The sequence below is a fragment of the Engystomops pustulosus genome, chromosome 5, assembly GCF_040894005.1.
Source record: "Engystomops pustulosus chromosome 5, aEngPut4.maternal, whole genome shotgun sequence".
NCBI lineage: Eukaryota > Metazoa > Chordata > Amphibia > Anura > Leptodactylidae > Engystomops > Engystomops pustulosus.
In genome coordinates, this window is record NC_092415.1 from 25,685,349 (window position 1) to 25,700,104 (window position 14,756).

The following is a 14,756-nucleotide window of genomic DNA, read 5'->3' on the forward strand; positions in this document are numbered from 1 at the left end:
TTCCACATTCACAGTGCCTGGATCCTTGAATATGTGTCCCTGGTATATCATGCTGGATTTTGATGGTAGACTTCCTTTAAGGACAGAGATATTGGTACTTTTGTTTTTATACACCATCTGAGATCACTAATGTTCCAGGATAACCCCTTTAAAATCAATATTTTGTAATATTTTATCAAAAATGAACTTACAACATCTATTATCGGGCTGAGATTCTGGCAAGTATTTTTCTCCTGGCAACAGAAAGTAGATAATTATCCAGCCTTTTTTATGTCCTGTCAACATCTGATTCTTTGTAGACTTCGTTCTACTCTACGGCCAAACTCCACAGGAAAATGGGTTTATAAAATTACATAAATAAATTACATCTTCTGAATTTCTCTCACCACTTAACAATTGTACCTGACTCCTACAAGATGATTTTATGCTGCATCAGATTTCTGGAATGTTCTGTTCCGCACCATTAGATGTTCCCAAACATAAGACAACTATTCTACATGAATCTAATCAAAGGCAAAATAAGTGAGAACTTCACCTTCTGAAAATGTCCAAGATGATATTATATTGATTTTAAGGAAACCTACCATGTGGAATCTACTATGAGAAGTAGATCTGGTGGTAGATTCCTCTGCCCTAATCTGTAATGTAATAATCCTGGAACCTAACTTGTTACAAACTTTAGTTCAGTAATATGTAAATTAGCTGCAGAGGCTACTGGGGCGTGGCCTAGCCTGGGTGGGCACTGGGAGCCAAGGCTACTCCACTCCCCAATAGCCTCTGCAGGTAATTTACATATTACTGAAATAAAGTTTGTAACAAGTTAGGTTCCAGGATTATTACATTACAGATTAGGGCAGAGGCAGCAGGAGGAATCTACCATGGTAGGTTTCCTTTAAAGGAACACTGGGTGTTCGGAACCAAAGTTTTTCCCTTCCGTCATAAGGTTCTATAATTATATACAAATTACCATGTTATTATCATGAGAGTCATCTTATACAATGGACACTGTGACTACCTAGAAAGAGATAAAGAATGACATAGAAGCTGCTTAGGCCATGATAGATGTATTATCTGGTGGAAGGGCGTATGCGGTGCCACATTACTCTTCCCAATCTGACGTTACTAGACATAGTTGTCAAATCAATGGACATCCATCAAATCTAATCCAGAGGTGACGAGATAAGGTGTTGTCGCTGGACCACAGTAGCAGGAATGACTGTATGTCCTAGACCTAAGGCAAATCAGATAATCCTCGCTGTGTCCAAGCCCTGAAAGGGAAAGTAAAGCAGAAAGTCAGAGAGGTGAATGTCCAATTGCTAAATCATCGTTAGGACCTGTCACCAAAAATCAAAGTGAGTTTGTAAGCGGCTGATCAAAGCCCGGTAGATGATTCAGTACTGGTACCTGGTGCTCGCTGCAGGGAACATTCCTGCTAAATGGAGAAAATGAGAGGCTATGGCCGTCCTAGGAGGAGGCTGCAGACACCTGTACTCCACCAACATGATGTATTGGTCTGAATTTTTTCACTTTTGCCTGTCTGTGTCCAAAACAATGGATTTGTAGTGTGCAGGGTTGAGCTGTTCAGGTTCGGTTCATCAGTTTGAGCAAAAGCTCAGCTCAAGTATCAAACCTGAACACCCACCGGTAACAACTGTGATCGGTGCTGGCAGTGGGTGGCATTTAAAGGGTTAACCCATGCACCGCCTGAACTTATTGCAAGTGTAACTAGTGATAGTGAACCCGAATGCCAAACCTAAGCTTCTGGCTAAAGTTTCCCAAACCTGTAACCCGAAGTCGGCTCACACTTTATCCACAGCTGTGTATGAGCCCACAGAAATACATGGGGCCAGGGGCGGACTGGCAATACATTCTGCCGGGAAAGTTCCCGGTGGGCCGGTCCCCTCTGGGGCCGAATCACACACATCGGGCGGCAGCATGGCAGGGGGAGAAGAGCCCCGCCCCCGTGCAGAGCCCTGGCTGATTGGTGGTAGCAGCAGCAGCAGGGGTCTGTGTTCTTGCTGCTGCTCTCCACCATAGACCAAACAAATACTGCAGTAACTTTGAAGGGGCATCCTGTGCAGGAGAAGCTGCTCTGCTTTGTGAGAGCAAAGCAGAAATACCTTAGTCCTGGCCAGTCGGGATTTGGCTGAGGGGAGGGGAACACAAAAGCAGCAGGAACAGAAGATCCGAGCACAGTGTGCAGCTGCTAAATGGTTCCTGCCTGTGAGTGCCATAATAAAGCTGAGAAAGTCTGGGCTGCTGCCTATAAGAGGTACATATCTAGCTATTGTAACTCTGTCTACTTGTATAACTTCTATCTTCCTAGCTATCTATCTATCTATCTATCTATCTATCTATCTATCTATCTATAATCTATCTTTCAATCTTAACCATAAAGCTTGCAGCACTCCAGAGATGGACTGCACATTTACTTACCCGTGCCTTAGAGTTCACAGTGCATTGTCCGTGTATAATGCACATCTGCGATTAAATAAGATCCTACACCCGATATCCTGCATGTGTCGCTTCCCCCGCTCAGGTCCCCGGAGTTCACCTTCTTCTTCCTGGTGTATGTAAGTGCATTGTCCGTGTATAATGCGCTGTGCGGGGAGTCACTATGATCCTGCACCCGATATCCTGCATGTGTCGCTTCCCCGCTCAGGTCCCTGGAGTTCACCTTCTTCTTCCTGGTGCATGTAAGTGCATTGTCCATGTATAATGCGCTGTGCGGGGAGTCACTAAGATCGTGCCTCCGATATCCTGCATGTGTCGCTTCCCCGCTCAGGTCCCCGGAGTTCACCTTCTTCTTCCTGGTGCATGTAAGTGCATTGTCTGTGTATAATGCGCTGTGCGGGGAGTCACTAAGATCATGCACCCGATATCCTGCATGTGTCGCTTCCCCGCTCAGGTCCCCGTAGTTAACCTTCTTCTTCCTGGTGCATGTAAGTGCATTGTCCGTGTATAATGCACTGTGCAGCGATTCACTAAGATCATGTGCCCGATATCCTGCATGTGTCGCTTCCCCGCTCAGGTCCCCGTAGTTCACCTTCTTCTTCCTGGTGCATGTAAGTGCATTGTCCGTGTGTAATGCCCTGTGCGGGGCGGGGCGTTTTGAACTTGTTTTTGGTCCGTTTTTAAATCAGTCCATCCAAAAACGCATCAGTTTTTGACCAGTTTTAATTAAGATAATTGGTAAAATCTGTCAAAAACGCATGCGTTTTTTAACAGACTGCTTAAAAACGGACCAAAAAACGGGTTCAAAATGCCATGTGTGGCATCACCCTTAGGGTGCGGTCACACACTAGCGTTTTGATTCAGTTTAGAAATCAAATCAAACCGCACTGGGGCCCCCATGGCCGATCGCATGTGATCGGTAACCTGCACCTGGCGTCTTGTGTTTAGACAATACAAGACACCGGGTGCTGGTTACACTTACAACTATCAGTTATATCACTGAAAACAATTTAACACACATCAGCTGCTGCAGAACCTCTTAATACACACCTCAGCTGCTGCAGAACCTCCTAATACACACCTCAGCTGCTGCAGAACCTCCTAATACACACCTCAGCTGCTGCAGAACCTCCTAATACACACCTCAGCTGCTGCAGAACCTCCTAATACACACATCAGCTGCTGCAGAACCTCCTAATACACACCTCAGCTGCTGCAGAACCTCCTAATACACACCTCAGTTTCAACATAACCTCATAAACACACTCCTCGGCTTCTGCAGAACCTAATTATACACACCTCAGTTACTGGAAAGCATCATAATACACCCCTCAGCTGCTGCAGAACATCATAATAATCACCTCAGATGCTGAAGAACCTCATAATACACATCTCAGCTGCTGTAGATAATCAAATAGCACATCTCAGCTGCTGCAGAACCTCATAATACACACCTCAGCTGCTGTAGATCATTATATAACACACCTCAACTGCTGCAGAACCTCGTAATACTCGCCTCAGCTGCTGCAGAACCTCGTAATACTCACCTCAGCTGCTGCAGAACCTCATAATACGCACCTCAGCTGCTGCAGAACCTCATAATACGCACCTCAGCTGCTGCAGAACCTCATAATACGCACCTGAGCTACTGCAGAACCTCATAATACACACATCAGCTGCTGTAGATCATCATATAACACACCTCAGCTGCTGCACAACCTCATAATACACAGCTCAGCTGCTGCAGAACCTCATAATACACAGCTCAGCTGCTGCAGAACCTTATAATACACAGCTCAGCTGCTGCAGAACCTCATAATACACACCTCAGCTGCTGCAGAATATATTATTTATATCAAAGGACTGTCATAATTGCATTTTTGCATAAGCAAACCTTCTACAAACATGGCTATGGTACGTATTCTGAACCCGCACCTTTTTGTTGACTCCACCTTCTGAGAATTTGGACCAACCCACAACATGGGGCCACTTTTAAAACTTTTTCCAGGGCCATTTTAATTTCCCAGTCCGCCCCTGCATGGGGCCATGTGCTAGACATTGAAATGATAACACACAGCCAAAAACTACTCTCTCCAGTGTGTGCAGAATATCCACTGTCCTGTCCATGGTTTCTTACGTATACAGGGGCGGCGTTAGGGGGCGGCACACTGGGCTTTTGCTCAGGACCCCCTCTCCTAATGGGGCCCCTGCATGTGGACTTTTGTAGGTAGAGGATGTATTGCTCTTATAATAATCCTTGGTTGTCCATCTCCTATATAATCCTCCTACAGTCCCATATTACAGATACTTACCTACTACTGTGTGTAACCACAAAGTGTTATTATTGTGCAGGGATAAAGGAGCCTCTTACTGACTGCGACTGCTCATAAAATAGTTATACTTTGGGGCCCTACTTTTAGTTTTGCCCGGGCCCTGTATGTACATAGGAGGTGAACGACCGTGAACAATACAAGTGTTTGGGGCTGTGAGTTTGTGTGGCCAGCCCTTGGCTATAATTTATGGTTGTGTGTATGTGGCCTTAGGGGCATTATTTTATAGCACTATTGTAGATGCAGATGCTTTTTATGGAGGAAAAAAAGGCCAAGTACCCAATTAAAAAAATAAAATAAAATTTCAAATATCCCCCCCCCCCATATGCTCCCATTTTATTCTGTAGGTTGTTACATTTATGGGAAAAATAAATATAATTCTTTTTAAATTCAATCACTTTTATAACTTTTTTAAAATTTGTCTTTTTTTGCTCATGGTAATAATTCTGCTTTTCAATTTGTTGTAAATCAAGATATATGAATAAGTACTATGGGGGACATTAATCATAGTCTGTTAGACTGTTTTGAGCGTCTTTTAGCGCAAAAATCTGGCGCATCTCGTTAATTAGGCGCATTTATGTGCCATTTTCTGGTGCACGGCAAAGTTCGGCACGTAGTGGTTTTGAGTCCCTGCGCCCTATCTGACATAGTGGGGGTCATTTACTAAGGGCCCGATTCCCGTTTTCCCGACGTGTTACCTGAATATTTCCGATTTGGGCCGATTGTACCTGAATTGCCACGGGATTTTGGCGCACGTGATCGGATTGAATTTCAGGGCATTCCAGCGCGCCTCCGGGGAACTTCAGCGCAGCAGCGGAGGAACTACCTTGGTGAATCCCCGAATCCACTGCAGAGAACGCGCCGCTGGATCGCGAACGGACCGGGTAAGTAAATCTGCCCCAGTGAGTGCGTCCTAAACAGATGTTTGCACCGGATCTATCACTATTTTGCGCCTAAAAAGGCACACAATAGGCGCAGAAAATGCACCTCCTCTGAGCAGGTGCACTTCCAAAAAACTTCCCTTTTCATTACTAAAAACATACATTTTAGGTTCCCAAATGAAGAATAACCTCTATGCAACATGGAAAATACTTCGGAGCAGTTTTAAAATGTAAAATTTCTCCAGTAACGACTTCATCATTGTCTATGGGATCATCTCTGGGAGTGATTATTGTCTTATTGTACAGATCTGAGAATATTATCAGTCTCCATTTCATGTAAATTATAATAAAAAAGGAAAAGACTCATTTCAGCAAGAATTTTTTTTTTTTTTTTACATCTCTGTAAACTTTTAGTCCCTGCAGTTACATCACATTGATAGTTTTTGTGCAGAGATGACGCCCTGAACGTTCTGTCACATTTTCTCAGTCTCCTTTCATTATTGGTCACAAATGAGATCTAACAATTTGAGACAAATTTGGCTCTAATTTAGGCGCAAATGAATCGGACATGCGACAAATCCAAAGTGCATTTACTAAGGCAAAACTAGATCCATCATAGATCAGGAGCCAAAAAGAAGAGCAAACCAGGCGCAAAAACAGGCGAACCTGAGACCCACTATGATTAATGTCCCCCTAAATATGTATTTTTTTACTAGGTTGGTGGTCCATGCAGTGTATCTCACCCACGCTGACATAAGGCATGAAGAGATCCCGGTGCACACCAGTCAGTGCAATTACTATGTACGGTAATTCTTTCTCTGTTAAAGGGATTGTCCCAAGTGTTTTTGTTATGACCAATCCACAGGATAGGGAATAACTAGCTGATTTTGAGGGTCGACTGCTGGGACCTCCACTGATCACAAGAACGGGATTTCCACCTCTCTAGAGAATGGGGATCCTGTTCTCACAAATGGCTGGAGCAGAAGGATATGCGCCCCCTGCCTCTCTATTTAGTTTTATGGGAATGACTGAAAAAGCCGGGTATATTGCTCAGATATCACTCCCATAGAGAATGGAGCGGAAGGACACATGTCTGTCTTGCCACTCCCCTCATAAGTGAGTACAGGATCCCTATTTGTTTTATAGATCTGGGGGTCCCATTTTCATGACCGGTAGTGGTCCTGATTGACGGAAATAGGTCCCATACAACTCCCAGCCAAGCCATCAATGCAATCTCACAATCGGACAATGGTAATTACATTTTATATTTGGTCACCTTTTTCTGAAACAAAGGCAGAAAATGAGGAGAGCTGAAGTCCCCAATGTGAAGAGCTTACACAATTCACAAAGGCGCAACCGTCAGGGTAGCATCTTAGTACAAGAGTGCTTCTGTAGGTTTGTTCTTAAGTTGAATTTGTATGTAAGTCTGAACTGTATATTTTATAATTGTCTCCCCAGCCAAAATTTTTTTAGACTTTTGGATTTTTTAGACAATTGGATTTTAAAAATGTTGGGTTGCCTTAAGAACCAGGATTGACAAAAAAGCTTCATTACAGAAATCTTTGATAACTGTTATAGCTGTTTATTGTAGCCTAAGGATAAAGTACAGTAAATTACCAACCTCCAGAGGGACATTTGTAAAGGGGTCATCTGTAAGTCGGGTGTTCTTAAGTAGGGGACCGGCTGTATAATGTATACCACCATTGTAATATAGGGGCTTACAGAGACACCATGTTTTGTCATATTTAGTGCTAATGGCTCTGTATAACAAGGCAGGACTCATGCTCCTCCTGCCGCTCCACCCATGAGTGAGAAAAGCATCCCCATAATCCGTATTGTGGGGGGTCCTCTTCTTGTGATCGGTGGGGATCCCTGCTGCTGGACCCTCTCCCACAACTTGTTGTTGACAACTTAAAAACTTGAGACTTCTTGGCCCTGGTGCAATGTACATCCCTTGTTGGAAGCGCCCAGTAAACCTCTGTTCATACTTTGCAACATGAATCAATATCTGAAGGGTGACCGGTTTAGATAGGACAGAAAATACCACCACCAATCTACATATTGGGGCACATTTACTTACCTGGTCCTGTCGCGATCCCCGATCCGGACTGTCCGACGAGGATGAAGTCCGTCACAATTCACTGCATGTGTCGCTTCCCCGCTGAGGTCCACCGGAGTTCACCTTCTTCTTCCCGGTGTATGTGAGTCCATTGCTTCCGACACAATTCGACATGTTAAATCCCGCCCGTTGTCCAAATCCGTCGGATTGTCCGACGGCCCGCCCCCTGATCGCTTGAAAGCCGGCACGGATGCGGCAAAATCCGATCGCGTGTGACAAAAAGACCTTTAAATGCGGCGCACATCGGTAATCACCGGATATTCCGACAATAGTGCAGTCCGCGGACCCTTAGTAAATGAGCCCCATTATCTTACAGATTATACTTTTCTGGTAGAACTAACTTAATATTCACATATTTTACTGACATATTTTCCTCAATCAGATTTTATTACCTGTTCGTTATTTTACAAGATCCTGAATGACGTGTAATGTAAAATATCTGTCACCATCAGTTGATGCCTCGGGCAGACCTGCAATTTAGAGCGATTATAGCTCTGCTGGTATCAACTCCAGTGACGGACAATAAAGGCGGTAACTTAATTATATCCTATGCGGCTCCTGCTGTGAATTCACCTCATGTGTCGAGGTCTTCTGCTCAAACTACTATATTTTACAAGTGGTTGCAGAATTGATCAATAATAGGGCGGACTCTCTAATACCGGTAGTGATTGATAATGAATGTAAAGTTAGACACGAAAGTCATACTTTAAACGCATTTAAAGGGGGTGTCAAAGTTTCTTTTTTCTGTTATGGGCCCCAAAGGCACAAATAATATATTTACTTACTCACCTTATTTCCAACCAGCTTTTCCAGGTGAGCCTCAACACCGAACCCAAACTTCTAGCTGAGGTCCAGCTGAAGTTCTAGTTGCATTATCATAATTAAAGGAGTTTTCCCATCGTGTATATTTACAATTTCAAACCTTCCCCCATCATCTTCACTTCCCAAAGCTAAGAATATACGACCTTGTATCAAAGCAGACTGATTGAAATATTTATTGTAATAACAATAATAATCCTTTATTTATATAGCGCACACAGATTATGCAGCGCTGCACAGAGCTTGTCACATCAGTCCCTGTCCCCAATGGGGATCACAATCTAATCAACCTACCAGTTTGTCTTGGAGTGTAGGAGAAAGTCAGAAGACCCGGAGGAAACCCGTGCAAACACACAGAGAACATACAAACTCTTTGCAGGTGTTGACCCTGTGCTGAATGTCATTGTCTGATGGTGGTTGATGACTGATGGTGGACTATGTGGGACACTACTTCTCAATATCATCGGTAACAAATGGAGGATATGTGCACTATGATGGGGGGGATACAAGTCTTGATAAAGGTACAATTCCTGACGCATTGCCAGGAACTCCAAACCCCCCTTACACCCTGGAGGGGCATGGAGTGGGCTGTAAGTTATAAGGTATAAGATATCCTGGTTTATCCAGTGAGACTTCTTGGCAGGGATAACATCAAGTTCTGCTGTGACAAATTCCCCCAGTAGACTATGTTCAACCACACCAGTCCCAGTCCTTACAGTCAATCACAATCCCAATGCCCCAGGGTTGTACTTGCCCCCAAGAATACCAGAGGACCTCCAGGTCTCCAGGCTCTTACTCAATCTTGGGTTCTTGAGATTTAGAAGAAGACAACCTAATACGTAGGCTGCAAGGACCTGGGGTAGACCCCAAGAAAAAATGTATCTAATTTGCTCAATGAAACCAGTCCAAAACTACAGCTCTCCTTTTTTGGCATGCAAAAAAAAAGGCCAATAAAATTTGAAGTGATTTTTCCCAGTGTGAGTCGCATTGCAATGTACCACCATAAACGTTCCTCCATACCAACACTGCCTGCCCCCCTACATGATGGAATGTAATGAATTTGTAAAAACACATGTACTGAATAAAAACATATGTAATATTTTTGCACGTTCCAGTTGAAATAAAATTGTATCTAATAAAAAATTCAAAAAATCTTACCTGCAATGCTACAAAATGTCACAAACTTACGAGTGACACATGGAATCCGGAAAAAAAAAAAAACACTAGGACATATTGTTCAATCTGTTTTCAGCACAAATCTGACATCATTTGCTGCAAAAATGTATTGTGACACATTTTTCAAGGGGTTTAGACATTTTAAGACATTGTAGGCAAACAGGATGTGTCTTTTTTGCAATAGGTGTTATTAACTTTTTGCAAAGTTACCAACATTTTTGTGTTTTTACAGACTTTAATTAATCAATCTAAGCTTTGTTTATCATTCCATATCAGACACTTTTAGTACATCTCCCCCATAATGTGTCTTTAATGTGAACATTTCACCAATTTTTCCCCCACTAAACTACCAGCATCCTACCACTAAACTTGCTGCTATAAGTTGTTATGGGGACTCAATGTAAGACTATGGGAGAATGCCATAATCTCCCAAATTGCCCTGACAGGTTCCCTTAAAGCTCCATGTAAGAGTGCCAACATGACAATTTAAGTAGTAACCTATTGACCCCGGCTATATCACAGGTTTCAATCGTATTGGCGTCCTGAGTTCACCAATGTAATAGAAATGATGGAGAAATGTAGCTTCCTTGCAGAGTCCCCTGAAAAGGAAGAATCAGGGTTCCCAGACCAGGAGCACCAAAAATAATTTCTCTGTCCACACTTTCTCGTTTCTCCTGTAGACCTGGCAGCCAAGGAGGTTGCTTTAAAATGGCGCTGAGCATGGCATGTCCTGAGCTGCATTGGACCGCAGGAGGAAGCCCTGAGTGCTGTCTGGCAAACCCTGTGTTAGGGTGACGGCCTGGGTGCCCACAGAAAGGGCTCCGAGTGCCATAGGTTCGCCACCACTGTCATAGACTGTAAGCTCTTGTGTCCCCCTTCATCGTCATAGACTGTAAGCTCTTGTGTCGCCCCCTCATCCTCATAGACTGTAAGCTCTGGTGTCACCCCCTCATCCTCATAGACTGTAAGCTCTTGTGTCACCCCCTCATCCTCATAGACTGTAAGCTCTGGTGTCACCCCCTCATCCTCATAGACTGTAAGCTCTTGTGTCACCCCCTCATCCTCATAGACTGTAAGCTCTTGTGTCACCCCCTCATCCTCATAGACTGTAAGCTCTTGTGTCTCCCCTCATCCTCATAGACTGTAAGCTCTTATGTCACCCCCTCATCCTCATAGACTGTAAGCTCTTGTGTCACCTCCTCATCCTCATAGACTGTAAGCTCTTGTGTCTCCCCCTCATCCTCATAGACTGTAAGCTCTTGTGTCACCCCTCATCCTCATAGACTGTAAGCTCTTGTGTCACCCCCTCATCCTCATAGACTGTAAGCTCTTGTGTCACCCCCTCATCCTCATAGACTGTAAGCTCTTGTGTCACCTCCTCATCCTCATAGACTGTAAGCTCTTGTGTCTCCCCCTCATCCTCATAGACTGTAAGCTCTTGTGTCTCCCCCTCATCCTCATAGACTGTAAGCTCTTGTGTCACCCTCTCATCCTCATAAACTGTAAGCTCTTGTGTCTCCCCCTCATCCTCATAGACTGTAAGCTCTTGTGTCACCCTCTCATCCTCATAAACTGTAAGCTCTTGTGTCACCCCCTCATCCTCATAGACTGTAAGCTCTTGTGTCATCCCCTCATCCTCATAGACTGTAAGCTCTTGTGTCACCCCCTCATCCTCATAGACTGTAAGCTCTCGTGTCCCCCCCCTCATCCTCATAGACTGTAAGCTCTTGTGTCACCCCCTCATCCTCATAGACTGTAAGCTCCTGTGTCACCCCCTCATCCTCATAGACTGTAAGCTCTTGTGTCACCCCCTCATCCTCATAGACTGTAAGCTCTTGTGTCATCCCTCATCCTCATAGACTGTAAGCTCTTTTGTCCCCCTCATCCTCATAGACAGTAAGCTCTTGTGTCCCCCCCTCATCCTCATAGACTGTAAGCTCTTGTGTCACCCCTTCATCCTCATAAACTGTAAGCTCTTGTGTCTCCCCCTCATCCTCATAGACTGTAAGCTCTTGTGTCACCCCCTCATCCTCATAGACTGTAAGCTCTTGTGTCACCCCCTCATCCTCATAGACTGTAAGCTCTTGTGTCTCCCCTCATCCTCATAGACTGTAAGCTCTTGTGTCCTCCCTCATCCTCATAGACTGTAAGCTCTTGTGTCCCCCCTCATCCTCATAGACTGTAAGCTCTGGTGTCACCCCCTCATCCTCATAGACTGTAAGCTCTTGTGTCACCCCCTCATCCTCATAGACTGTAAGCTCTGGTGTCACCCCCTCATCCTCATAGACTGTAAGCTCTGGTGTCACCCCCTCATCCTCATAGACTGTAAGCTCTTGTGTCACCCCCTCATCCTCATAGACTGTAAGCTCTTGTGTCTCCCCTCATCCTCATAGACTGTAAGCTCTTATGTCACCCCCTCATCCTCATAGACTGTAAGCTCTTGTGTCACCTCCTCATCCTCATAGACTGTAAGCTCTTGTGTCTCCCCCTCATCCTCATAGACTGTAAGCTCTTGTGTCACCCCTCATCCTCATAGACTGTAAGCTCTTGTGTCACCCCCTCATCCTCATAGACTGTAAGCTCTTGTGTCACCCCCTCATCCTCATAGACTGTAAGCTCTTGTGTCACCTCCTCATCCTCATAGACTGTAAGCTCTTGTGTCTCCCCCTCATCCTCATAGACTGTAAGCTCTTGTGTCACCCTCTCATCCTCATAAACTGTAAGCTCTTGTGTCTCCCCCTCATCCTCATAGACTGTAAGCTCTTGTGTCACCCTCTCATCCTCATAAACTGTAAGCTCTTGTGTCACCCCCTCATCCTCATAGACTGTAAGCTCTTGTGTCATCCCCTCATCCTCATAGACTGTAAGCTCTTGTGTCACCCCCTCATCCTCATAGACTGTAAGCTCTCGTGTCCCCCCCCTCATCCTCATAGACTGTAAGCTCTTGTGTCACCCCCTCATCCTCATAGACTGTAAGCTCCTGTGTCACCCCCTCATCCTCATAGACTGTAAGCTCTTGTGTCACCCCCTCATCCTCATAGACTGTAAGCTCTTGTGTCATCCCTCATCCTCATAGACAGTAAGCTCTTGTGTCCCCCTCATCCTCATAGACAGTAAGCTCTTGTGTCCCCCCCTCATCCTCATAGACTGTAAGCTCTTGTGTCACCCCTTCATCCTCATAAACTGTAAGCTCTTGTGTCTCCCCCTCATCCTCATAGACTGTAAGCTCTTGTGTCACCCCCTCATCCTCATAGACTGTAAGCTCTTGTGTCACCCCCTCATCCTCATAGACTGTAAGCTCTTGTGTCTCCCCTCATCCTCATAGACTGTAAGCTCTTGTGTCCTCCCTCATCCTCATAGACTGTAAGCTCTTGTGTCCCCCCTCATCCTCATAGACAGTAAGCTCTTTTGTCCCCCCCTCATCCTCACAGACTGTAAGCTCTTGTGTCACCCCCTCATCCTCATAAACTGTAAGCTCTTGTGTCTCCCCCTCATCCTCATAGACTGTAAGCTCTTGTGTCATCCCTCATCCTCATAGACTGTAAGCTCTTGTGTCCCCCCTCATCCTCATAGACAGTAAGCTCTTGTGTCCCCCCCTCATCCTCATAGACTGTAAGCTCTTGTGTCACCCCCTCATCCTCATAAACTGTAAGCTCTTGTGTCTCCCCCTCATCCTCATAGACTGTAAGCTCTTGTGTCACCCCCTCATCCTCATAGACTGTCAGCTCTCGTGTCCCCCCCTCATCCTCATAGACTGTAAGCTCTCGTGTCCCCCCCTCATCCTCATAGACTGTAAGCTCTTGTGTCACCCCCTCATCCTCATAGACTGTAAGCTCCTGTGTCACCCCCTCATCCTCATAGACTGTAAGCTCTTGTGTCACCCCCTCATCCTCATAGACTGTAAGCTCTTGTGTCATCCCTCATCCTCATAGACTGTAAGCTCTTGTGTCTCCCCTCATCCTCATAGACAGTAAGCTCTTGTGTCCCCCCCTCATCCTCATAGACTGTAAGCTCTTGTGTCACCCCCTCATCCTCATAAACTGTAAGCTCTTGTGTCTCCCCCTCATCCTCATAGACTGTAAGCTCTTGTGTCACCCCCTCATCCTCATAGACTGTAAGCTCTCGTGTCCCCCCCCTCATCCTCATAGTCTGTAAGCTCTTGTGTCACCCCCTCATCCTCATAGACTGTAAGCTCCTGTGTCATCCCTCATCCTCATAGACTGTAAGCTCTTGTGTCCCCCCTCATCCTCATAGACAGTAAGCTCTTGTGTCCCCCCCTCATCCTCATAGACTGTAAGCTCTTGTGTCACCCCCTCATCCTCATAAACTGTAAGCTCTTGTGTCTCCCCCTCATCCTCATAAACTGTAAGCTCTTGTGTCACCCCCTCATCCTCATAGACTGTAAGCTCTTGTGTCATCCCTCATCCTCATAGACTGTAAGCTCTTGTGTCCCCCTTCATCCTCATAGACAGTAAGCTCTTGTGTCCCCCCCTCATCCTCATAGACTGTAAGCTCTTGTGTCACCCCCTCATCCTCATAAACTGTAAGCTCTTGTGTCTCCCCCTCATCCTCATAGACTGTAAGCTCTTGTGTCACCCCCTCATCCTCATAGACTGTAAGCTCTTGTGTCACCCCCTCATCCTCATAGACTGTAAGTTCTTGTGTCCTCCCTCATCCTCATAGACTGTAAGCTCTTGGGTCACTCCCTCTTCCTCATAGACTGTAAGCTCTTGTGTCTCCCCCTCATCCTCATAGACTGTAAGCTCTTGTGTCACCCCATCATCCTCATAGACTGGAAGCTCTTGTATCACCCCCTCATCCTCATAGACTGTAAGCTCTTGTGTCACCCCCTCATCCTCATAGACTGTAAGCTCTTGTGTCCCCCCTCCTCCTCATAGACTGTAAGCTCTTGTGTCACCCTCTCATCCTCATAGACTGTAAGCTCTTGTGTCCTCCTCATCCTCATAGACTGTAAGC

The 14,756-nt window shown here is 45.3% G+C and overlaps 1 long non-coding RNA gene across 1 annotated transcript in view; it reads left to right on the plus strand.

Moving 5' to 3' along the window:
• Positions 1 to 2,063: 2,063 nt before the first annotated feature.
• Positions 2,064 to 14,756, plus strand: part of LOC140132516 (uncharacterized) — a 121,009-nt gene continuing 108,316 nt past the window's right edge. Inside the window, exon 1 of the long non-coding RNA XR_011855668.1 lies at positions 2,064 to 2,272. This is a non-coding gene — a long non-coding RNA (uncharacterized lncRNA). The remainder of the gene's footprint in view (positions 2,273 to 14,756) is intronic.